This window comes from Mandrillus leucophaeus, unplaced genomic scaffold (genome assembly GCF_000951045.1).
Source record: "Mandrillus leucophaeus isolate KB7577 unplaced genomic scaffold, Mleu.le_1.0 Scaffold293, whole genome shotgun sequence".
In the NCBI taxonomy this organism is placed as follows: Eukaryota; Metazoa; Chordata; class Mammalia; order Primates; family Cercopithecidae; genus Mandrillus; species Mandrillus leucophaeus.
In genome coordinates, this window is record NW_012103065.1 from 3357064 (window position 1) to 3384553 (window position 27490).

Below are 27490 nucleotides of genomic sequence, written 5' to 3' on the forward strand. Positions count from 1 at the left end.
GGACACAGGAAGGGGAATATCACACACTGGGGCCTGTCGTAGGGTGGGGGTAGGGGGAGGGATAGCATTAGGAGATGTACCTAATGCAAATGACAAGTTAATGGGTGCAGCACACCAACATGGCACATGTATTCATATGTAGCAAACCTGCACATTGTGCACATGTACCCTAGAACTTAAAGTATAATAAAAAAAAATCAAAAAAATCAAAAAAATGAAAGAAAGAAAACAGTATGACATTTTACGTAGCATTGTTGACATATATAATCTTCTGCTATCATTTACCTTTTTGCTATAAGATAGGTAGAGAAAGTCTAAAGGCACAGGTTGTGAGAGAAACTGGCTTCAAAAGACCTCATAGGGTACAGTACATTACCTTGTTTAATTACCCACATCTCAGAGTCAGTCTTTCACCTTTACAAACTTAGATTCTGGTTTCATCAGTACTCTTGGAGTGGACATCTCCCAGATTAGATCTAAAACGTATTCATTTATTGCATTTAGAAAAAAATCCAAACTCACAAATCTGCAAGGTTCTAGTCAGTCTGATCTTTCCCTAACTATTTGGCTTCATCTTATCATGGTGTCCTTTCAGTACTAAAATCATAGCCTGTTCTGACCATTTGGGTTTCTCTGCTTGAAAAACTGTTTTCCCCTCACTTGCTAAACAAAAGTTCCAAGCCTTTCGTGTCTAGCTCAAATGTCACCTCCTGACCACCCACACTAAACTGCTCCTTCCCTCTTCCACTAGTTCTCTGGGTCTTATCACTATGTTCATATCCTCCACTGTGTTTTTCCCAATGTGAGTGCATCTTGTCTGTCTCACTACTCTAGAATACAGGCTTTTTGAGGACAAGCAACATGTCTGTCTGTTCTTTGATGTATGTATGCCCAGAGTACATAATAAAGCTAGCTCCAAAGGTGAGCACTTTATAAATATTTCATGTGAGAAAGAATTAACCCAGTTCACAAGATTTTGGTAAAACAGAAACTGTCAATTATTTATGAGAAAATTCATTCCCTTAATTTTCATAGATGGCATACTCTATACATTATCTGCCTGCAGGCAGAACTTCTTTAAAAGCCCAATGATGAAAATTGTTTTTGAGCCGGGAATGAGAACAAAGGGCCTTAGATTGATATAAGAATTAATGGGAACAATCAGAATATACTGATACATCCAGAACCTAAAAGTCAAAGACTGATAGCTAAATACCTTCTCCAGAGGTAATGCTTGATTGCTCACTGACAATTTTCTATGATGTCCCTTCTTTCCTTGTTTGAATTACTGACCAACTGCCCTACAGCTTAGTACTTTCATGCCCTAAGTAAGTTAATACATTCAGTCAAGTTACTGAAATAGTCATTCTGGGTTAATTAGAATCATGCTTCCACCTTCCAGTGTGTGTATGCACCTGTACCTGTGGAAGTACACACACTGGGTGATGGAAGCCATGAACTAAAGTTTGACTATCAGGTTGGGTGAGGTGGCTCACACCTGTAATCCCAGCACTTTGAGAGGCCAAGTCAGGTGGATCACTTGAGGTCATCAGTTCAAGACCAGCCTGGTCAACATGGCGAAACCCCATCTCTTTAAAAAAAAAAAAAGCCAGGCGTGGTGGTGGGTGCCTATATAATAGCCAGGTATGGCAGTAGGGAGCGGTGGGAGGCTGAGGTGGGAGAATTGCTTGAACCTTGGAGGCAGAGGTTGCAGTAAGCCGAGATTGTACTACCGTACTCCAGCCTGGGTGACATAGTAAGACTCCATCTCAAAAAAATCAAATAAAATTAAATAAATAAAGTTTGACTATCAGAGTTTGATCTCCTCTCCAAGTTCTTGTGGAATGATTCAATTCAAGCTGCCAGATACTAACAATATATAAATGTCTAAATTTATTCTTACATTGTACAATTCATTGTATTATCTAATTTTTTTTCTAAAAATCACATTAAGTTTGGCCATAGAGAAAAACTGGTTAATGAAGAGCATGTAATCATTGCATGCCTACATGGGTGTAGGAAAATACAGGCACACACTGATATACATACAGCAAAGAGAGAATAAAGAATGGTAATACAGAATTATGAGAATTGTTTTTAAAGTATATTTGAATTTTTACTAATGACTTTATTGTCTTATTTAGAAAATCTTTGACTTACAAATTAAAGCTTAAGGATGAAGACCCTTAATGGAACCATCCATTAGAGGATGCTATCATATTCTGACAAAAGGAAAGCATGAAGAACTAAAATAATCTGAATCTCTAAGGCATTTAAAATATGCAGAAAAATAATTTTAGGTAAGATACATTTCACAAAAGAATGTTTGACTTATTAATACTTGGTACTTTCTGTGAATATACCATTGTCATTGGAAATAATATATACTATCATGAGTTTCAAAAATGTAACTATTTCACCTAAACTATGTGCTGAGATTTCATCAGAGATGGTATTAATGGTCAGGGTGGCAGGAACAAAACCAACCTGAATTTTTACAATTTGGAAGTGGTTTGTTTTGCTCACAGTACTATCCAGGTTTTACTACACTGGCTTCATTTTTTGTATTTGTGTCAAGTTTTAATACTTTTCATCATAAAGAAAAATAAAGTTTCTGTGAGTTTCAGTCAAGAAAATAGTTCATTTTCCTCTCCTTTTATGAGACTCAGTGTGGTAGCTTACGTAAGGCATTTCAGCTGAGCAAAGCAGCTCTAGTCGGCTCTTCTCCTCGAAGGGACTGGCACAGAATACAAGACAGGATTTTGGCGCCAAGCCCACAGCAGTCTATATTTTTACCACTAATCATATACATTACCCCTGTCTTGACACTGAAAACACACATTCAGTGCCAATCATCTATTTTCAGGGAAAAATGCATACACATCTTGGGATAATTTCCATTTACAACTGGCAACTCAATCCACTGAATCAAATTGTACTCGTTTTGATTCAAAGCCAAAGTGGTAATGCCTAAAATGTGAATTACAGGCACTGGGTTGAAACAATGAGATCACAATAAAGAAATGCAGGAGTTAATGAGAGTAAGAATTCTATACTTCAACACTATGTAAATCATAAAACAGTGTCAAAATGGAATAATCATACATGTCTTTCCTCCTTTTGCGGTGTTATAATATCCTCTCTTTCGTGACATTAAGTTGGTGAGATATAACAATTATTAGGAATCTGGACTGGTTCTCACATTTAAAAAAATACTGGTGTATGAAATCTGAAAAATCTAGGAGCTCTGATAAAAGCTTGACTGTAAAGTGAAAGGGAGAAGAAACATATTTGCTAAAAAAAGACTACAGGCTTTAACAATATTTATTTTGTTTGTAGATATATCTTATAGAGATGGGGGAGATTAGAGAATTTATAAATGCATAAACTTTGAGACAGAAGCCAGTAATGTGGAAGAGAATAGAAATAAAATAGAAGCAGTGATGGCTGGTGGAGGGAGACCCCAATGTTGAAAGAGATGGGAGGCAAATGCTCATGAAAGCAGGTAAAGCCATTCGCTTCTACAGAAGAAAGGACACTTTTTCTAGGAGTGGAGGGAAAGAGCTACAGGTGGATACAGATAAAATTTGAAAATACAGGAGTTCAAAGAGGAAGGAATCCAGCACTCCACTCTTATGCCTAAAGTAAATCACATGCTATCCATTCTAAACAGTATGTACTCACAATGCCTTTTATTTCTTCCCATTTCCTTTATAGATTACAGTTCTCTTTTCACTTACTCCTATCTCCTCAGACACAAGGCAGAAGAAAAAAAAAAAAAAAAAGAGCTTTAGTGACCTCAGCCAAAAAAATAGTTCCTTGGCCAGTCTGAAAACATGTAAGGATGTCCAGTTCAATGGAAAAGAACGGTACACATTGTTGTCCTTAAAGAGAGCTTCAATTCTTGAGTATTCCTGGCAGGTCTATCATCTGAGCCCTCCAGCCTTATATAAACTTTATTGAGTCAGAGGGTATATAGAACTAAAGCTCCCAGTTCATAACCACTAACTACTCTGACAAACCAAGAATTTCCTAGTTCAAAACCTGGAGCATCACTCTAAACAGTTGTGTATGGCAAGATAAAATACATCACTAAGAAAGCTCTTTTCAAAGTATTTAAATATTAATCATGCCTCTGTCTTCAAAAGATTATGTTCTCCCTTTTTGGTCAATAATCACTCATCTGATCAATCAAAAGAATACATAAGCCAATACATTTCAAAATGTGTTTTCGGCTTAATAGAAGGTTAAATTTATTTATTTATTTATTTATTTATTTATTTATTTAATTTATTTATTTTTGAGGCAGAGTTTTGCTCTGTTGCACAGGCTGGAGTGAAGTGGCACAATGGTCCAGTCTCGGCTCACTGCAACCTCCGCCTCCCAGGTTCAAGCAATTCTCCTGCCTCAGCCTCCACAGTAGCTGGGGTTACAGGTGCCCACCACCATGTCTGGCTATTCTTTGCATTTTTAGTAAAGACAAAGTTTCGCCGTGTTGTCCAAGCTGGTCTTGAAATCCTAACCTCAAGTGATCTGACCACCCTGGCCTCCCAAAGTGCTGGGATTACAGGTGTGAGCCACCACACCTGGACAGAAAGATATAATTTCTTAAAAAATAAAGTCCAAAATCTGATTCATGAATAAACTATGAGATAGATAGACAGATGATAATAGACAGATGAGAGATAAATAGGCAGACAGATCTATAGGCAGGCCCTTTATGGATTGTCAACTTCTATCCAAGAAAGAACCATTATGTATGGTCTCAATCCAAATCGTTTAGCTTGTAATAGGGTTAAAATGTAAAATTTAGTTTTTAAATTTTATTTTAAATTATAAGTATTTCTGTGTCCTTCTGTATATATATACACAACATTCATGTCACATTTGTTATTTGGAATACTAATGAGCTGTCTAAAGCTTTCATGTGAATCTCTCTGAAATATTTCTATGGTAACACATTTGAGTTATTAAGACTATAAGCCTGAATTTGAATGTGATATTAACTATATACTACTTTCAGTCCTAAATACTATAGGGTGATGAAAGAAAGCAGAAAGACGTAATTATAACCTTCCAGGAACACAAATATTGGAATGATAAAGTTTTGAAAAATTAGGTTTGGCTTGGGTCACATGCTCACTCTCACATAGGTGGGGAGACAGGAACAGGGGCCCTTCACTGCATAAACTGCAGTGTTTAAGAGCTCAGACTAGTGCCCTATTGGTTAGGTTTGGTTTCACTACTGACTAACACTTATTAGTTATTTTATGACCTTGAGCAAGTTAATTAACCTCTCTCTTTTGTTTTTGAGGATTTTTGTCTCTAAAATTGATATAATTATAGTAGGTATGTTGTAGGGTTGATATAAGAATTATGTGAATTAGTAACATTTAGGGCTGGACACGGTGGCTCACGGCTATAATCCCAACACTTTGGGAGGTCAAGGTGAGTGGACAACCTGAGGTCAGGAGTTCGAGACCAGCCTGGCCAACATGCTAAAACCCATCTCTACTAAAAACACAAAAATTAGCTTGGTGTGGTGGTGGGTGCCTGCAATCCCAGCTTCTGGAGAGGCTGAGGCAGGAGAATCGTTTGAACCCAGGAGGCAGAGGTTGCAGTGAGCCAAGATCACGCCATTGCACTCCAGCCTGGGTAACAAGAGTGAAACTCCATCTCAAATAAATAAATAAATAAATAAATAAATAAATAAATAAAACACTTAGAACCGTGCCTGGCACTTAGCAAGTGTCATGTATAGTCATGATCATCAACATAATTCTTGATACTCTCACCAGGATCACACGCAATACAAGTACTTTTTCCATAAAAAATTAGCTGGGCGTGGTGGCAGGCGCCTGCAGTCCCAGGTACTCGGGAGGCTGAGGCAGGAGAATGGCATGCACCCAGGAGGCGGAGCTTGCAGTGAGCTGAGATGGTGCCACTGCACTCCAGCCTGGGAGACAGAGAGAGACTCCATCTCAAAAATCAATCAATCAATCAATTAAAAAAAGAAAGAGAGATATGTTATCCTTTTACGTATGTATAGCACCATGCTGAGAAAAGTGCTTTGGTCACTGGCTCCAGATAAATAGAGAAAACTTTAGCCTATAGTTGAAAAAGTAAACGTGAATGGTGTTATTTCTAGAGCATTGCCACCAACTGAAAAAAAATTCACTTTTGTATTTTTCCTTTTAAAAAAATACATGAGATTGACCCTGTCAGAACTCAGAAAATGATACCCCAAAGTATGAGGCCTTGGCAAGCTGAGTATTTTGAACTAATGGAAATTGGGAAGGTCTCAGTACCATGTCTTTCTGACCTTCACCCGTCCTCCTGTCTCCTACTCATATCTCTCTCATGAAACAAGCCATAAAAACCAAAACTCCTCTTCCCCAAGGCAGTTATTGAAACTAAAATTTTTCTCTCCCAAAGCAATCATGCAACATAGAAGAGTCACTCTCTCTCCTTCCTCCCTTCTCCCTTTGAACACCTTCATTGAAAAGGGGTCCTGCTCCACACCCAGGAGGAAGGAATGCTACACAAACAGGCCAAGAAGAATCTGAACAAACAGGCCTTGCTGGGTTCCCCCCTTGTCTCTCACCATTAGATCATGCCTTTTTGTCCAATCACATGTCTACATGGCTGTCCATTCTTCACTGAACCTAAGCATAAAAATAGACAAGTTTCCTGGGTCTTTGAGGCTTCATTTCTGAAGGCTCCTATGTCACATAAAACCTTTTTTTTTTTTTTTTGAGACAGAGTCTGGCTCTGTGTCCCAGGCTGGATGGAGTACAGTGGTTCAATCTCAGCTTACTGCAACCTCTGCCTCCCAGGTTCAAGCAGTTCTCCAGCCTCAGCCCCCGCAAAGTATCTGGGATTACAGGTGCACACCACCATGCCTGGCTAATTTTTTGGCAATTTTACTAGAGATGGGGTTTCACCATATTGGCCCGGCTGGTCTCAAACTCCTGACCTCAAGTGATCTGCCTGCCTCAGTGTCCCAAAGAGCTGGGATTACAGGCATGAGCCAGCACACCCGGCTAAAACCTTTATTGAATAAATTTGTTATGCTTTTCTCTTATTAACCTGTCTTGTTATAGAAGTGTGGGCTCTCACCCTGGTGATGAGTGAGGAAAGGTATCACACCCCTCTGCCCCTACAACCCTATCCACAGAACTAACTCTGAAATTATAAATGAATGACTTAAAAAATGAAATAAAAGTGATTATTCCAACAGACTGGTAACATATTCCACTTGGAGATAACTTAAAAGAGACAGTAAAATGAAATAAAAGGTATAGATATACCTTTGTTTTGTTTTGGTACCATCTGAACTATTATCCATCATTATTGGCCATTTTTCATAGTGAGGAAGAAAAAGGCAGCAAAAGCAGAGGTATGTTTGATTTTCCTCTAAATGATATGAATAAAATCTACATGGGTATGGCAAACAAATTAGAGAGAAGATTACCCCAATCTCCACAAAATGAAACATGCTACAATATGTTTTTTCCTCCAACACTGAGATACGGCTATAAATAAACACATAATATGGGGTTTTTTCCTCTGAAAATTTGGAAAATATTCTAGTTTAACATGATTATGTAGGCTGTCACCGTTTTTAAAAATTGCATTAAGCCCATAAACTCATTCTAATTGGCAGATCTTTAAAAAAGATGTTTATGCTTACAGATCCTAATGCTTTTGAGAAAACAGACACCCATTTCCATTTCCTTTGCTTCTCAACACATCATGCCAGTGACAGATGTTTCTGAACTGTTTCAATGTCCCTGTCTAAATAGAAAATGCACACTTAATAATACCCATGTGTGTATATTTATATTTCTAGTCTTATCTTTATATATCTACAAAAGATTGTTCCCCTTGGTAATTATAGTCCTATTCAATATTAATGAATTATTGGCAGAAAGTCACTTTTTATGTATATATCTACACACAAAAGATCTGCTTTTGTACATTATGATGACTACAGATACTCATGTTTGCTTGTAAGTGTAAATGGTCACAATGTTTTATATATTTTTTCTTTTAAAAGCTTAAACTTCATATGCTTATTTTCAAGGCATATAGTCAAGGTATCGTTTATTGTGAGAGAGTAAAAGAAATGCAGCTTAGTGTCAGCTCTGCTGTCTTTGACTAATCCGCTAGTCACCCACTTTAATGGCTCTTCATAAATAATTCAAATTTTAATTACGCTGCCAGCCTCTGACCTGAAGAGAAATGAAGAAAGAAAAGGAAAAGAATGGGCCAGGGAAAGCATATCAGTTGAATCAAATTGTGCCTCCAGTAAATGACTTTGTGTCTCACAGCTCCACTTTCCTACTCAAGATGCACCTGCTTCCTCATTTGTGATTTTTTAAAAATAATATTAGTGTCATCTAGGATACACCATTGATGATTAACTATTTATTTTCTCTATATCTATCACATTTACAAATATACACTTATAGATGAAAATATATACCTAGATTACAATAGAGTCCCCTAACCAGATATCTCCCCATTGTTTCCCATTTCAGACTCTGTTCTGTCTCCTAAAACAGTCACTGGAGTTCATCATAATATCAGCCATGTTTGTATCACTGCAATGACACATCAGGTCTCTGTCATATTAAAAAAGAACACATAAGTCTTCGTCCAAACCCAGGTCTTATAAGTTATTGTTGGAGGAACTGCTGCCAAATGAATGGCTGGCTGAATAGATTTAGGAAAATCTAACTGCATCTGTCACACAGAAAGCTGGCCAAGGTAGATTTGACAGGCGATACATGGCTGAATGATCTCTTCCCACCTAAAAACATCTTTTAATTGCATCAGGTCTCTCAATCCACAGTTGAGCATCTGCTCATTAGAACCAAAGCAGTATTTCTCAAATTGAAATGCTGAATCTCACTGTATAATTTTCTTCTAAATATTACCTTACAATTTTCCTAAAGCAAGCAAACCCAGTCATATTTGATGTAAGATCTCTGGGGCCAAATCTAATCTATGTATATTAACAATTTTACCTTTCATTTTTTTTTTGGCGTCAGTATAATTTTTGTCCTATTTATTTAACAAAGAACACATTTGGATTTCATTCAAGAAATCCCCACTCACAGATATATATCCAGAAGTTGATTTAATCTGCTCTGAGTTCCTTTTTATTGCTGAGTAACTACCTTTTACAGCAAGCCCTTGTGAAAGGGTTGGAAAATCTATTGGACTTTATACAAAAGTATTATTTAGCTGTCTCAAAGATGAATTTATCTTAAAATTACATCATTCTTCAACCACTTGCCATTATTTGCAGCCCATTTTCTGTTTGCTTATACCCTAAAATTTTGACTTTTCAATCATTTCCCTCTTTATTTTCCTTTCTCCTTATCCAGGATTTAATTTGGAGAACTGAGAGGCAATAAAGAATCTCTTAGAATCCATATTTTTGGTAACTTATTTTATTGGTCTAATCTCAATAAAGAACCTATATTTTTGGCAACTTATTGTTCCAACTCTGTCTATATGATGATAAAACGGTTAGATGGAAATACATTCTAGCTCATTAAACTGTCTATGTGATCTACAAGATGGCAAATTTGTGTATGTGCATCTTTATAATGCACCATTTCTTATAAAATTATATCGAGACAGTCTTACAGGAGCCATTCAATTACCTTGAAAAAAGCCACAAAAACATTTTTATTCAATAAACCAATTTGGAAGATGAAAGAGAAACTGTCTGGCTTTTAGATAATTAGGTACACCTTCCCTGTCTATATGAAACCTAGGTTTTGATTTAAGATTGACAAGTGCAGGGTGCTATTTGTTATCAGTGGACAGGCTACTCTGTAGCTCACTGCTATTCTGATATACTCGTGTTTCAAACAATTTAGATAAGAATAAGCTTCTCTAAGTACTCTTGAGTTAGTTTAGTAGAAAATGTCATGAAAATGGTTGTAAATTTACATGTAGAAATATAACAGTGTAGAAATCAACTCATAAGAAGTATTTTATGAAACCCTAAATGCAGTAGGTCAGTGCTTCCCATCAGAAGTCTACTGGCAAGAAAGGTTTTCAAGTCTTTTTTTTTTTTTTTTTTTTTTTTTTTGAGATGGATTGTTGCTCTTGTCGCTCAGGCTGGAGAGCAATGGTATGATCTCTGCTCACTGCAACCTTCGCCTCCCAGTTTCAAGCGATTATCCTGCCTCAGCCTCCCGAGTAGCCAGGATTATAGGCGCCTATCACCACACCCGACTAGTTTTTGTATTTTTAGTAGAGATGAGGTTTCACCATGTTGGCTGGGCCGGTCTTGAACTCCTGACCTCAGGTGATCCGCCCACCTCTGCCTCCCAAAGTGCTGGGATTACAGGGGTGAGTCACCGCGTCCAGCCTCAATTAATTCTTAACAAAAATGTGTTTGACATTTTCCTATGCCCAGTTAAACTGTAAGAAGAACTATAGTATCTTAAAGAAGACTGAATCTAAAAAGTATTTGATTTGCTTGATATATCCATTTCAATCACAGGACAAACTACTTCTGAAAAATTTTTATCCATCAAAAAATCTTTTGGACTCTATGCAAAAGTCTCAAAGATGAATCTATCTTAAAATTATATCATTTTTCAAACACTTGCCTAGAAGTTTCCATGAATGTGTACAGAATATAGCCTTCTTAAAACTGGCAGATCAATTTAGATTCAAATAGATTCAAGACAAATATCACAATCTTAAAATGACTCTTTATAAAAATAGCATTTATTTTTCAGTGAAAAACTATATTTGTGAAAAGGGCTATACTAATGTTTAGATTTAAAGGATAAGCACTTTTTATATGTGCACTTGTGTGAGTGTGCGTGTATAAAATCCCTTTACTTACACTTTGCCCATTTTTCTTCAGATTGCTAATCTTTTGCTTATTGATCTTTCTGATATAAATATAACCTTACAGTTCATAAGTGTCACGATTATTTATGCCTCAGAACCAAATGAAATGAAATTCAAATCAGGAAAACAGCTCAGAATAATTTGTTTGCTAACAATTCATCTGAAGACCTTCGATTGTAGTACCTAATTGTATAATATGGTATTACTATATAGCATTATTCAGTGCTCGTCTATTTCTCCCACCAGCCTGGAAGTTCTTTGACTCCAAGGGTTCTAAACAGAATCCTTCTTTTTAACTATCACCTCATACTTTTCCTCATTTACAACAGCAACCATGATTGTCTTCCTGAATTGAAGAAATGAAAGCTTTTGAAAGCCCTTAAACCTACAGACTCGGCCAGGTGCGGTGGCTCACGCCTGTAATCCCAGCACTTTGGGAGACCAAGGCAGGCAGATCACGAGGTCAGGAGATCGAGACCATCCTGGCTAACACGGTGAAACCCTGTCTCTATTAAAAATACAAAAAAAAATTAGCCAGGCGTGGTGGTGGGCGCCTGTAGTCCCAGCTACTCGGGAGGCTAAGGCAGGAGAATGGTGTGAACCCGGAAGGCAGAGCTTGCAGTGAGCCGAGATCGTGCCACTGCACTCCAGCCTGGGTGACAGAGCGAGACTCTGTCTCAAAAACAAAATAAAACAGAAAACCTACAGACTCTACAAGCTGCCTATTTGGACAACAAAATATATAAATAATTAACAGTTATTTTACTACTTTTGGTAAATTAAGTTACTTAAATATTTTACATAGGCAGAAGAAAAATCTGTTTGGCATAGCGTTTTGTTTTTATCCTTTTACACAAAAGCATTTGTGAAATAGAAGTGGAGTTTAGAAAAATTAAAATTGTTCAGATAACACAGTGCAATAATTGCATCAAAGTTAAAATGTGTCTTTTTTAAAGGAAATTCCACAGTAAATGTCTACGACAATGTTTCAATATTAAATACTCAGTAAACATTTAACTGAGCATAATATATCACAGGTATGATATTAACCTTTAAAGGTTATTTTAGGAAAATAAATAAAACAGCCAGCAAAGGTATTATGGAGACAGTCTGAAATATGCTGTTTAATGTTTATTTAATTACAAAAATTTATTGGGGACAACCAAGTCATCCACTCTCCCTCCAACTACACATAGTCCTTTTTTTTTCTTCTCTTCACTTCTTCTTATTCAACCAAAACCAGAAATATCCAAACAGAAGAGTTAATTATTGGGGATGTGTGGGCCATGGTTGGGAAAAATGTTGAGAAATTATTTGGGCTATGTGGAGCAAGCTGTCTTGCATGAAAAGCTATATTGTGCTCTAGAGAAAGTAGGAATGGAAAGAGAATTTGAGAGACACCTGAGACCAAAAAAATAAGACACAATTAAGAATGTTGAATAGAATACAATGACAAGAAGCCTTTCCAAGACAGTAAATCCAAAAAGGCTGCTAAATAGCATAAGACAGGAAAAAGATAAGGAAGCAAAGGGTGGCTGGGAAGCTTTAATCCAGAGCTCCCGATGTACAAGAGAGGCTGGCAACAGGAAATTGAAAAGACAGTGGTTCTGGCCAGAGCAGGAGCAGATGATGAAATGGCATAGAAAAATTGACAGCAAGTGCAAACAATTTTAAAAAGAAAGTTGATGCCCCTCTTGTATACTCTTTCTTGGTTACGCAAACCTGAAACCTAGACGTCTTCTTTTCTATCAACGCTCACCTTCAGCGATGCAACAAGACCTACACATAGTCCCTCTTTCCTGTATCTCCCATCGCCTCTATTTGCAGAACTGTTTCCCTTTAAGCTATCTGCACCATCCTGAATTTCTGCAATAGTCTCCTTGGTAGCTTCCTGCATCTGATTTTGAACCCCTGTGACTCATACACCCCGTAGAACTGCCAATGTAAATTTACAAAAATACCAATCTTATTCTCCTTTTTTTTCATACATTTTACAGAAAAGCCATAGAATTCAAATCCAGGTGTGCCCACTCTTAAGTGTAAAGGACTCCAAGGGCAGATGCTATACAAGACCCTTCATTACTGACCTCTACCTACTTTTCCAGCCTCATGTCTCATCATTTTCTTCATGCTTCATAACTTTGCATTGTGTACTACCCGAAATTCTCTAGAATATTTTCTTTACCTAAGGAGTCAAAGAACTCATCTATATGCTTCTGTGGTACTTGTTCATCTATAGGAATTACTTGTTTATTTGACAATTTTCCCCACTGGACTGTGAGGTCCTTAAGGCTGACACTGTCTTTCAACTCTATATCCTTTGTACCTAGCTTAATGTCCAGAACGTAAGAGGTACTTAGTAAACATTTTCTGAGCGAATGATTGAGGCATCAGCAACACCAGCAAGAAAGTGGCAGACAAGAATTAATCCCTTCATTTACATTCTCTCCTCTTCCAATGTCACAGAGATTTTTTCAAGCTCCAGTTCACTTTTGTTATTATTAAAGTGCCTCAGTAGATGAACAGTGTTATCAATAGTCACCACAAACTTTACTGACATATTCACAAAAAAACCATCTCTAAAATCACTCAAATGTTTTTCTGTGTTGTAATAGCAAGCACCATTGGAGGCTGAGGCATCTAGGATACAAAGAACAAACAAGAAAGACTCCAATGCCTTATTTTGTTACATAGTTCTGCATCATTGCTCTGCCCTTCTGGTTTCCGTATCTTGAATTCCAGCTTTATAGGCCCATAATTTGGCTTTCTATCTAACTAAATTCTTTAGCTGTTATCTCCTCAGCTATTTCTGACATGCACTGTTAATGCTTTGTTTTTGGTTTTGCTTTTTTAGTATTTATCCACACATCTTCATGCTCTTGAGTCATTGGCTATTCCCCAAACCCAAAAGGTAGCTATTGTTGTGACTTCTATTACTATAAATTAGTTTGGGCTAATTTACTTACTCCTTTACTTCATATATATTGAATCATATAACATGTAGTCTTCTCCATCTGGCCTCTTTGGCCCATCACTATAGTTGTGAGATATATAATTGTTGCTGTGTACAGCAGTATTTTGTTCTTTTTATTGCTGTGCAGTTTACTATGTATGTATATACCTCAGTTTATTTATCCAATCTTTCTTTAAAGGACATTTGTGTTGTAACCAGTTAAGGACTATTGTGAATAAAAATGTGTATCTGATGGGAAACATGTACTCATTTCTGTTGGAAATACCCTAGGAATTGCCGGATTGTAGGGTAGGTACTGCCAAAGAATCTTCCAAAATGGTTTTGGTGAAATGGATATCCACACATCTAATGTATTTAAGTTCCGGTTTCTCCATATACTAGCTCCTCTCTTCTATCCACATTTTCAATCTTCTTTTTTAAGTTGTGAATTCTACACAGACTCTTTCAAAGTCGTCATTACTAAACTCCAACTAACCACTTCTTTGTGTTTCACTCGTTATTTAACTTATTTCATTATGGCCTTTGTCTAACTACTCTTAAGTCCCATTTCAAACTAACTGTATTTTCTCCATAATCATCTTTCTTGAACTGTATTCCTTATTTAACAACAAATTACTTCTTTATCCAAACTCCTTACTGCGCTGCATCAGATGACAAATGAATGTCATAATTCCCATGAGACCCTGGCTCTATTCATTCTTCCACTCTATAAATACAGTGTTTTAACCCCAGATTCAGGCCTCTGCTCTTGCTTTTTTCATGTCAACTATCACCTAAATGAAAGTACACATCCACTACCATCCTCTCTCTCAGAAGTGTCAATCTTCTAATTCCATTTGCTGTTCGACAGCTACAGCAATAGAGTCTACCATCACCTCAAATTCATCATTTAGAAAAGGAAAGTACCGCTTTCTCTAGAACCTAGATCCTCTCTAGTCCAAATACCATGATGCACACAGTCATTCGATCTGAAAACCTGAGTCATTCATTTTTATTATTTCTCCCCTACATGCAGTAAATGAATAAATTCTCTTGATTCTTTATCAAATTTTATCTCCATCATCTAAATATATATAGTTATTTCATTAAAATAGAAAGATTTTAATTATAATTTTATTCATTTTCTACCATCCACAAGTGAACCCATTATCACTGGTCAGATTTCACACATGCTTGCTAATTTCTAATTTATTGATTGTGATTCTCCAACTATCATCAAAACCGCCACCATTAACAAAGCAATAACCATCATGCCATATTTTTGAGTATATATATTATCCCTTTTATGTATGACAAGTAGTACACTATTGTATTATTTCCATTTGGAAGTTTAGAAAAAAATAAGCTTTAGATGCACAGTTATTAATTAGAGCCAAGGAGATAAACAGGCATCAAGAGTAAGGTAAATGGCTGGACCAGCAAAGCAGCTAATTACAATGGAAAACTTAAATCATCATTTTTTTCTTTCCTGAATCAATTTCAACTTTTTCAAAATAAATAATGTTTATAATGATAGACAGTAGATGACGGATGAATGGCTAGACCAGGAAAGCAGCTAATTACAATGGAACACTCTAATAATCACTTTCTTCTTTTCTGAATCTATGTCAACTTTTTCAAAATAAAAAATATTTATAATCCTAGACAGTAGATAATGGACTAGCAATCCAAACAGTACTAAAATAAAGGAAAAATAAATTTACAGAAGTCAAAGCTCAATTAAGTTGAAACCCAAAATGATTAATTTATGAGAGAAAACTTCTGACAGATTTTTTTCTCTCAACATAATCTCTAAAAGACAGATATTCTATAAAACATAAATAGAATCTAAATTGTAGCATTACAGCTTTTAGAAAGGAAGAATTTTGACAGCAAGAGTATTGGGATATATGACAAAAATGTAAAATAGCCCTTATTGAGGAATTTTTGTACTAAAGGTAGTCCAGTGGTGACATCAGTCATCCAATAGTAATAATAGTTGTAGTAATGTGTTCAACACCCTCTAATATGCCAGTGAGAAGTTGGAAAAAATTACTCTCATGGCTTAAAAATATGTCTACAAATCTTTTGATACATCTTCCTTCAAGTAGTCGGCTGGATATAGCACCTCACTTCTCACAAATAGCATAAACTAGAAAAGACAGCACCCAACGTAAGAGACTAGGTTGTAAAGGGTAATGTGAATCCCTCCTTGTGCTTTCTTGAATTGCTCATTGTTTGGGAAGTTAGCTACCATGGTCAGACCATGTGGAAAGAAGCCCAAGTGGCAAGAAACTGAAGTCTCCTGACAATAGCCATGTAAACAAACCACCTTAAAAGTGGATCTTCTGAAAACAAAAGAATAAAGGTACTACCAAGAAAAAAAAAAAATAAGTGTAATATCCTAGTACTTCTTTTGGTAAACTTATTTCTGAATGTTTCTGTTTGTTGCTATTATAAATAACATTGTTTTTCTTCATTTCAAAAAAAAAAAAAAAAAGTGCATAGTGAAAATTTAAAAAGTAGATTTTGCAGCACCAGGCAAGCCATCAGAGAAGCACCACCTAAGAAACCATGAGAAAGACTCACCCAGGTAAGCCACTCCTAATTTCCTGACCCACGGAAACTATGAAATGAGAAATGTTTGTTACTTTAAGCCACTTTGTTTTGAGGTAAACCATTATATGTAGCAATAAAGAAATGTAGCAATAAAGAACTAATACTACTATCTAATAAACAAGTTTGATACGTTCTAAATAAAATCACAAAATAAAGTTAAATTAAAAAAAAATCTATCAACTTCATTGCCTAAAAAAATAATATCCAGTGTTGAAGAGGAGATAGAAACACGCTATCATAAACTCCTAAAAAATTCCAGATGAATAATCTGGCAAGCTCTATTCATAGTTTTTAAATAATAATAACATACCTTTTGATATAGTTCAACTTTGAGAATTTATGCTAAGGAAATAAGAAATTTGTACATATATTTCTATATAAAAATGTTTACAGGATTGATATTTGTGGTATTAAAAACTGCAGTTCTTCTAAATTAGTCATAGGTACTGGCATATACATATGATGTTGCCATTATGATTCTATTTTATATATTATTTATTATGTATGATGGTATATCTTATCTATAACATTTTCTATTTTATTATTATTTTTAGAAACAGGATCTTGCTATGTTGCCTGGGCTGTAGGTATTCACAGATGTGATCATAGCACACTGAGGTCTTGAATTCCTGGCCTCAAGCGATCCTCCTGCCTCAGCCGCCCAAGTAGCTTTGACCACAAGTGCGCCCTACCGTGCCTGTATTATTTTATTTCATTTTTATATTTGATGAAATAGGAAAACATTCCGAATATATTAATTGCAAGTGAAGGGTATAATTCCTATTTAATAAAAGTTGTGTGCATATGCATGCATAAGTGTACACATGTATTTCACCTGCATACAGGTGCACATGAGTATAAAAGAAAAGAAAGAAGAATGAAAATAAAAGCTTCTTGATGTTGATAATGTTTATACCTAGGTGTAGAATTAAGAATATGCTTTATTTTTCCCTTTGTACTTACTCATATTACCAGTTTCTTAACAATGAGAATGTAATTTTTCTACTGAAGAAATAATCCCAGTCATTATAACACATTGTGACTGCTCTTCTACAAGACCATATGTCATTTGACCCTCTGAATTATCCTTATATACTCTTGCACTTGCTCATTAAGCTCCAATCACAGTGACCCTCCTGATCTTAGAACACAAACAGCTCCTTCTGTCATAGAGCCTACGCACTAACCCCTCCTTCTTCCTAGAATGGCATTTTCACATCTGCTCATGGCTCCTTTCACCACTGTATCTTCCTCTCTAGTAACTGATAGGATCTTTTGACCACCAAATTCAAAGTAGCATGCCTTGGCAATACATTAAAAACTATGTTCCCCAGATTTCCAATCTTCACAGTACTTTTATACTATAAAAAGCTATTATTTTCTTTATTGCATATTTACTTTACTTTGTAAACATAAAATTACCATCTGGAAACTTGCCTGTCTTGGTAACTACTGTATCCCTAGATCCTAGAAATAGCAAAAATTCATGAAATGTTTTCTTAATAAATGAATCATAGAGTAAATGCTTCATTTAAGTTGCTGACCATCACATATTCTTTACACTGTCTCCACTCTTGGGTTATAGACACTGCACACTCCAAGTTTTCTTCTTACATTTCTAATCAGTAATGTTTTCTCATTCACTGAGTCAATCACTGTTAGGTTATCCTTATTTAAGTGCAAAAAGGGGAAGCAATATGGGAAGCACCATATCTATATTGAACAATGTACAGGGGCTCATATGAATACAATACACTTCCACACTCAAAAGAATACTATATTACAAACTCTATGAGGGGAGGCAATTATTTTTTTGTTGGTTCTAGCTCCTAAATCAGTGTCTGACATACATTAAGCACCCAATAAATAAATACGTGTTCAATACAGGTATTTATGAATGAATGAATGAATAATGGTCAATACATTTTGTTCCATGCATTCATAAAAATGACATAACTGAAAGGAATAAAATAAAACAAGCCAAATTTTATTATCTGCAGGGTCACACAGTATGACCTAAAGCATGCAGCAACAAAAGTATACTGAGTGAAAGTAATTTCCTCATGAACCAATCTCATATGCAAGCACTAAGTAAATCTGATATGAAATATATAGACTGCTGTACAATGCACAGCTTTTTCCATCAAGCAGTCAGCTATACGGTGATGCCAATTAAATCACAGCATAAATTTATCACTTCAATTAAAGATCAAAATTTACTTAGAACCTACAGCAAGATCCTTGCCTCTGTCACGTAGTTCCCTAAAAAGAACTGGAAACAATACCACATTTGAACTGTTTTCCCAAGTATTCAGAATTTCAGTACCACTCCCCCTTTTATAACTCCTTTTTAAAATTCAGATCCATCTCAGAGCATGTGCCCAGCAGTGTTTGCCCATTATTTAACACTTTCTTTTTAACTTCTCTGATCTTCTTGAATAGATACCACAGCTGTTCACCCAAGGTGAATGTGAAACCCCCTATCAGATTGCTCTCTGATTCTATCAGTCCCAAAAGCAGATCTATCATTATCTCTGGAAGGGGTCTTTCTGCAGAGAGCCCAGAGTTTGTGTATGCTTTTAGTATACTCTCCAGCATGACAAACACTATCTATCTGGCTTTACACTGTCATTTCCACTGAAAACCTGTAATTACTTTCCACAAGCAACACTTTATCCTGCCAAGCTGATTAAAAGCAATACGCGCAGGAAGGCAAAGAGTGGCAGTGCTCAGATATCAAAATGTTTATCTTATAAGCAACACTGCAATGGCATGCACACAGTAAGCACTAAATAATTGTTTTTAGATATTACATTTGCTCTTGGACAGACAATATAGTTAATTATTTTCTCATGAAACATAATAGTCTCTTAAAGAGTGAGTAGGGCAGACCAACATGGACTTTTGAACTGCCGTTTATTTAAAATATTCCACCATAAAGGACATATCATTCCACGGTCTCCACTCTCACCATCTAATTTACATCTACACCAAATAAATAATTACTTAACTATTATCATGTCTTGACAAGCAAACCAATAGGCAGGTACTTTTCCTTTATCACATTCTTTAACTGAGTTGAGTCTACTTAATTTGGCTGATTAGAGCAATCAGGTTTCTGCAGAAGAGTGTTTGGAGATAGTATCAAGAAGTACTTAATTGCAGTTAGATAAATTTTATAGTGGACGTTTGTCATGGTTTTATTTATTTGTTGTTGTACGTTAAAATATCTTTCTATGTCTGGAGAATTTCCCAAGATATACACTATGTTGAATGTCAATGTTCACATCCAAGTAGAGAAATCAAAAAATTGTTTTCCCTGCCTCCTTTGCACCTGGGACTTGGCCAAACAGTTTCATTTAGCCAATCAGAGATGGACCTGCCTTGGGTTTTTAATCCTGAACTAATGACCTAGAGAAGCAAGGATAGTGACAGAGCCACCCTGGCCATGGCAGCAACATCGGGGCAGCAATAGCCAGTTTGTTTTAGGGGCAGAAATAGTAGCTACAGGTAGCAATGTAAACTATGATGTTTCTGTTCAGGGATGGTGGCAAGAGTGTCCTCCCCAGCCTGGCTCTTAATGTGATTTTAAGTTTAGTTCTTAGTTCTGTGAATAGCCAACGTATTATTCTTTCAATAAATATGTCTGCTGTTTAAGTCAGCTTGCCACTCTATTATTTGAAACCATAAACACTTACTGGGACAACTTTCTAGTAGTGGGTACTTTGATAGATACATTGACATACCTCTCTCCCCCGGCCCCCCTTTTTTTTTTTTTTTTGAGACAGAGACTCATTCTGCCGCCAGGCTGGAGTACAGGTTGCTCACTGCAACCTTTGCCTCCTGGGTTCAAGCAATTCTCCTGCCTCACCCTCCCGAGTAGCTGGGACTACAGGCAAGCACCACCATGCTCAGCTAATTTTTGTACTTTTAGAAGAGACAGGGTTTCACCATATTGGCCAGGATGGCCTCAATCTCTTGACCTCATCATCTGCCCGCCTCGGCCGCCCAAAGTGCTGGGATTACAGGTGTGAGCCACCCTGCCCGGCCTCCATCTCTCCTTTTTTAACATCAGTTTATGTTTGACCATTTAAGAGATCGTCAACATGCTATCAGCTAAGACACAATGGTTCTGTTGGACAGACTTTTCACATTTATCTGTATAGTAGTAGTGTCAGTCTAACTCTGTATTTGAATATTTAACTGCATTTTGCTTTTTTTTTTTCTCTTTTTGAGACAGAGTCTCGCTCTGTCACCCAGGCTGTAGTGCAGTGGCACAATCTCGGCTCATTGCAACCTCCGCCTCCCAAATTCAAGCAATTCTCCTGCCTCAGCCCCCGAGTAGCTGGGACTACAGGCACCTGCCACCATGCTCAGCTAACTTTTGTATTTTCAGTACAGACAGGGTTTCACCTTATTGGCCAGACTGGTCTCAAACTCCTGACCTTGTGATCTTCCCACCTCAGCTTCCCAAAGTATTGGAATTACAGGTGTAAGCCACTGCACCCGGCCCCCTTTTTTATCTTATACAACAATGGTTATGGATTGGAAAAGCAAAATTGCTGGTACTTGGAAAAAAAAGCATAAATGTGATTGCCTTAGTAGAATTGATACAATGATAGAAATTTGTCCTAAAACATCAGTCTATCTTCAACCTCAACTGGTTGTGTGAGGATATATACACACACACACACACACACAAAAAAAAAAAAAAACATATTTAATATTTTAATTTTATTTTTTACTTTTATTTTTATTTTTTTGAGATGGAGTCTCACCCTGTTGCTCAGGCTGTAGTGCAGTGGTGCGATCTTGACTCGCAGCAACCTCCACCTCCCGGGTACAAGCAATTCTTCTGCCTTAGCCTCCCAAGTAGCTGGGACCACAGGCACGCACCACCACACTGAACTAATTTTTGTATTTTTAGTATAGACGGGATTGCACCATGTGGGCCAGGTTGGTCCTTGAATTCCTGACCTCAAGTGATCCACCCACCTTGGCCTCCCAAAGTGCTAGGAGTACAGGTGTGAGTCACCACACCAGCCTATAACTGATTTTAAAATTTTTTAGCTCTCTGACAGCAAGGCTCTTCCCTCATTTAACATGTATGTTAATCTTCATTTATTCAACTTTTGGTATGAATCACATACAAAAGTAGAAGATTGTCTGTATCTATCAACTTCTTATGTTAATACAATTTATTATTTATTTGAAACATCACTCATTACCTAATATACTTATATCAACAAACAAAATTACACATCTTCCTGACCAGGGACAGTGGCTCATGCCTGTAATCCCAGCACTTTGGGAGGCCAAATCAGGCAGATCACTTGAGGTCAGGAGTTCGAGAACAGCCTGGCCAACATGGCAAAACCCCATAAGTAATAAAAATACAAAACTTAGCTGGATCTCAGCTACTCAGGAGGCTGAGGCAGGAGAATCGCTTGAACCCAGGAGGCAGAGGCTGCAATCAGCCGAGATCATGCCACTGCACTCCAGCCTGAGAGATAGAGTGAGACTCTGTCTCAAAAATAAATAAATAAATAAATAAATAATTACACATCTTCCTGACAAAAAGAAACTTAAGAAACTTCCAGTCTTCAGTGGATATGATAAGTTCCAAAAATAGTTACCAAGTTTGTGATAAAACTTATGAACCCTCTTCTTTTATTTCTTTGGAGTAAGAAATACAACAATTCAAACAGAAATTAACAATGACCTACAAGATTGTAATTGAATCCCCACATTTTTAGTTCTATTAGTTTTATTTGAATAGCGGATCCAAATTTTAAATTAAACCTTAATGGCATCAAAGCAGATGCAGAGGGGTAAGACTTAAAATGCAAGCATATGTAAGAGTCTACTCGACCAGCACAGACACTCCTGTCTAAATGTCAACAGAACACATGAGTTGGTTTTCAGTAGTTTCAAAGGCTTCTAGGAACCTAAGCAAAACCATGTGACTTGTCTTTCAGCCTATGGCTTCCTTAAAGCTTCCAACCTTCCCTCAGCCACCCATCCCAGCATTTCATCCAGGGACGCTATGCAGAAAAGTCAGTGCCAAGGTTTTCTCTTCCATGAAAATTTCACTGTATTTTGCAGGCCAACTACATGGTCAGTATTTGGAGAAAAAATAGAATTTTCTTGTTAAGGTAATTCCATTATGACTAATAAGTTCAGATGTGCAATAAACTGAAATGAATATGTTCTGGAGAAGTACGTGGATAGAGGGTTCTTTCTGCCCCTCCTCTATTTCAGGCTGCAATGCACCCATTACCATTAATAACTGGAATTTACTTATCTATCTATCTATCTATCTATCTATCTATCTATCTATCTATCTATCTGAAGTTATTATAAGTGGTATAGCCCACTTCTGAAAAGTTGGCAATTCAAATTTTAGGGAAAGACATATTTTGCAAATTAAGAGGCCATCTATAGAATCTGATTGTCAACCAGTCTGTACTTGTTATAATCCAAAATGACTGGCTAATAATATTTTCTCTAGGGCGTTTCTTCATCATCGACCATTAATACTTCTAAATCTCAGTGACAAAGACCTCTTCCCCAAGTTTATATTCACCTCAATGCAGATAAATCTACATGGGACTAAAACTAAACAGATTCCTTAAATAATATCCAGTCTCCTCTTCTAACCTAACTTTTCGTAATTGCTCTCTCCTTAGACTGCCAGGTTCCCATAACCTACTGCTCCTTTAATAGTTCCTTTTAAAAACTGATCTGTTGTTAAGATTTGAAAAAATTAGGTCTCCCTGAATAAAATCATAATAAGTATATATACTGCTTATTATTTGTACTCTGTAGCTTTAGAGTCATTTTTTAAAACTAAAATGTAATTAGATTGTGTCTTATGACAAGACTCAACTTGGTCCAGGTAATTTTCACATAATCTGGTCTCTCTGTTCACAGCTTAAGTGATCAAAAGTAATTGGACCTAAATATCTGTAACAATACAAAAATGATATAATTGCATGCTATTTTCTATGTTTCTCTTTTAAGTGACATGAAACAAACAAAACACTTTTTAAAAACCTGGTATTGATTTATCTAAAGAAAATCTTGTGAATCAAAAAGAAGCAGCACTAAAAATATATTAATTTTTAACTGAACAATGTATTTTATTTGAATCATAAGTGAAAATACATGTTACTTGTATGATATTTTTGATTGCTAGTTTTGGCTAGTTTCCATTTCAAGACATTTAAAATGTAAAAATAGTATGTGTGCATGCTCATGTACATGTACATATATAATACATATATATTACAAATTATAATTTTCAGAATTCCAGGACAAAAGAGCTCAGAAGGACACAACACGAGGCTCAAGTAATTAACAAAAGAGTTATGTGGCATTTTTTGTTTATGCTAGTATCTTCCCAAATGAAACTTTGATGTGTGCCATCTGAATATATCCTGAAGAGTACACAGGCCTGTCCTACTCCCAAGCTCTAGTCCAGCTCTGAAAGAAGCTAACGATCTTCACCAATACATGAAATTTACATTTTTTAAATTTAGAAACCAATTTAGGATCACAGGATTCTAGAATTATAGCGTTATAAGCTTTGTATGTAATCTCATCTACATCTTTTACATAGAAACTTTATTAATTATTTTAATTTTATTTTATTTTTAGAGATAGGGTTTTCTTTGTTGCCCAGGCTGGAATGCAGTGGTATGATCATAGCTCACTGTCGCCTTGAACTCTTGGGCTCCAGTGATCCTCCCACCTCAGCCTCCTGTGTAGCTGGGACTATAGGCACATGCACCAATGCCCGCCTGGAAATTATTTATTTGTCTGAAGTCAAACTGCAAGTAAATGAAGAGCCAAGACGCAAATTTAGGCTCATGATTTGGAATCCATTTTAGCGCATTTCCACAGCAGCAGGTATGTCATTTGGGTTTCCTTTAGCTGTAAGTAACTGAAAATCTAACTCAAATTGGTCTGATTATTAAGGAATTTACTAAACTGGAGAACAAGGAAGTTCAGATGTAAAGTGTGATTCAGTGTTAGTTGACTGACCACCTCCACATAAGCATCAACTAATCAAGTGCTCCATAATTTAAAGGCTCCTCTTGTTCTCAGGAGAGTCTGGTTTGGGGCCACTGGAAAAGAGATTTTTCTTCCTCATACCACTACTGAAGATACTTGAGCTTTGCACTGATAAGACTACCCTTGAACCAGTTTTTCTAGACAACAGAAGACCATGTGTTAATCAACTTAATCTTGGGTTTTACAAGAACCAGTCATTGTGTCAAGAGACAAAATCCCATGTCAGTAACTGGTCAGTGTCATACAAACCAGATGGATGCTACACAAAGGAGAGGGGTGAACTCACTGTTCAAGAGAGAGCCACAGGAGTATGCATGTAGTCCCAGCTACTCAGGAGGCTGAGCCAGGAAAATGGCGTGAACCCAGGAGGTGGAGCTTACAGTGAGCCGAGATCGTGCCACTGCACTCCAGCCTGGGCAACAGAGGGAGACTCCGTCTCAAAAAAACAAAAAATAAAAATAAATAAAAAAATAAAAAGAGACACAATGTCCACTACACAAGACAATGTGGAGACATAACTTTTTCACCTAAATTCTTACCTACTAATTGCCATCCCTTAGAAAGTGAATATCCTCAATTATATGGAGTTTCATATAGATTAAAAAGCAACATTATACCAAAAAGTTTTCTGTCCTCTATAATACGGACTATTTATAAAATTCAGAGTTGTGCCTTGCCTTTCATTTTATCTGCACAAATATCTCTATTAAAAAATAGTTCAAAACACTATAAGTATATAGTGGGATATGATAAAGATGCTATTTTTATAGATTTTATATCAATATGTTAAATATAAGTATGACTATAAATATCAAATGTACATGTCATAAACTTTCATTTAATAGCTAAAATAATTTATAAATTTAAAATATTATGTTTATTTAAAACTCCCTGATTCCATTCTACAATTGGCAATTCCTTTATAAATGTAATGTCATACATCCTGCAATAACTTAGGATTTTTTTCATGATAGCAATTTCTAAAATCTTTCATAATATTGAAAATATCAAGAAAACAAAGCAAAAGGAAAAAAAAGAAAAAAATTCCATGTGCCAAAGCTAAATCTAATCTGTTGACCATTGGTCAGACATGGTGGCTCACGCCTGTAATCCCAGCACTTTGGGAGGCTGAGGTGGGTGGATCACTTGAGGTCAGGAGTTCGAGACCAGCCTGGTCAACATGGTGAAACCCCTTCTCTACTAAAAATACAAAAAGTTAGCTGGGTGTGGTGGCCCCCGCCTATAGTCCCAGCTACTTGGGAGGCTGAGGTAGGAGAGCCAGACTCTGTCTCCAAAATATAAAATAAAAATAAATCTAATCTGTTGTTGCAGTTATGTTCAGATCCAGAGTGATCTAGGGAAGTTGCGGAATATCTGAATTGAAAATACCCAGCATGCTCTCAACAAGTTCCAGGGAGAAAAATCTGTGTGAGGGTTAACTGATGCTTCCTGACCCACGGGGTGACCCTTGTGAGACAGGTAAGAGTTGTGGGCGGAAAGGTTAGCAGGATTCGTGAGAAAAACTCTTAGCAGAAGGGGGGCATGTCTGATTTCCCAGTATACTTAACCTAAGTAATTATCCTATTTTCTTATATTTATAACTAGTTCCTATACTGCCAACAAATAAAATAATGTTTTCATAATTCCATTTTATTAAACAAAGTGTTGTGTAAATAAAATTGTAAAATGGGGGGAAAATCACAGAAGGTTATCTATAAAAATATCCAAAACAATAAAACTGATTCCTAAGTAAGAAGATATACTTGAGGATATTTCTGATTTTTTTTTTCCTTTAGTTCAAATTTATTTTATGTGTATGTGGCAGAGAGGGTGTGAGAAGGGGCATCTCAGGTACATCATGCACATTCCTACAATACATTACAAATTTAAACACTGCAATTTCCCCAATATAAGGATCAAATTAAATAAAACTGGTAATGCCATGGCAATGGTGACTATGCATTCAGAATTTTTCAGATATTTTTAACTTTATAAAAGAACCTTCATTTAAACAGCTGAATCAAGAGACAGATTTTGTTTCCCACACTCCTTACAATGTATTATAAGAAACCTGCTACTACAATTGTGTTTTGACCATATTAGACCTTCCCTGAAGAATACCAATCTAATTGTGGCTAGTAAAAAAAAAAATTGAAGTTAAAAAAAATTTCATTTCAGAAAATACTGTACCAATCTTTTCCATTCTGTGTTCCAGAATTCAACCTGATCTTTCTCAACTTACTGTTTTATGAGACATTTACAAAGCTTTCTTCCACAAAGTTTCCTTCTAACATTAGAAGAAGACAACTCAATGCTTACTATACGCAAGGCTGGGTAGGATGAATAATTAAAAGATAAGCCAGGAAGGATCCAGCATCTAAATAGCTTATGATTTTATAGAACTTTAAAATTTACAAAAAGGGATAGATATTTATTCAAGTATTAAAATATACAATCAAATAGCACAAGTGTTGATAGAGTTCCTAACAAGCAATTTCATATGGAGATGAAAACATTAATGGAGACTTTTAAGCGAATGGTATCTGTGAATATGGAGAACAAGCTTCTAAGGAATTAGGAGTAAAAATGATATGGTCTTGGAAGAAGACAGTAAGAGGAAGACTCTTATAAAACTTTATTAACAATCATCATAAATAATCTCTATTTTTTAAATAAGATAAGGTCACACATGGACTTTCGGACATTAAATTGCACAGTAAGGGAAAAATAGCATTAATGCGTGTAACTAGTAAAATAATGTAAAAACTAATGAAACAGAACTGAACATCTAGAAACAAATTAGCAGATATATACCTTTTTAAATAAACGAGAACATGATTCTAGAATGATCACTTAACTATTTGTAAGGAAAAATAAAAAGATGCCCAGCTTGCAGTATGTAAGCCCATTCATATAGATTAAGAGGTTAAACATGAGGGGAAATAAATTAGAAAA

General features: G+C 36.2%; 1 protein-coding gene and 1 long non-coding RNA gene across 2 annotated transcripts in view; both read right to left on the reverse strand.

Annotated features, from left to right (window-relative positions):
- CACNA2D1 (calcium channel, voltage-dependent, alpha 2/delta subunit 1) overlaps positions 1-27490 on the reverse strand; it is a 453354-nt gene that overhangs the window by 339654 nt on the left and 86210 nt on the right. The window lies entirely within an intron of this gene.
- On the reverse strand, positions 12193-18879 carry LOC105543917. The gene is made up of 3 exons (XR_001006688.1): positions 18867-18879; positions 13462-13466; positions 12193-12463 (listed from the first exon to the last, which is right to left on the reverse strand). It is a non-coding gene; the product is annotated as an uncharacterized LOC105543917 (long non-coding RNA).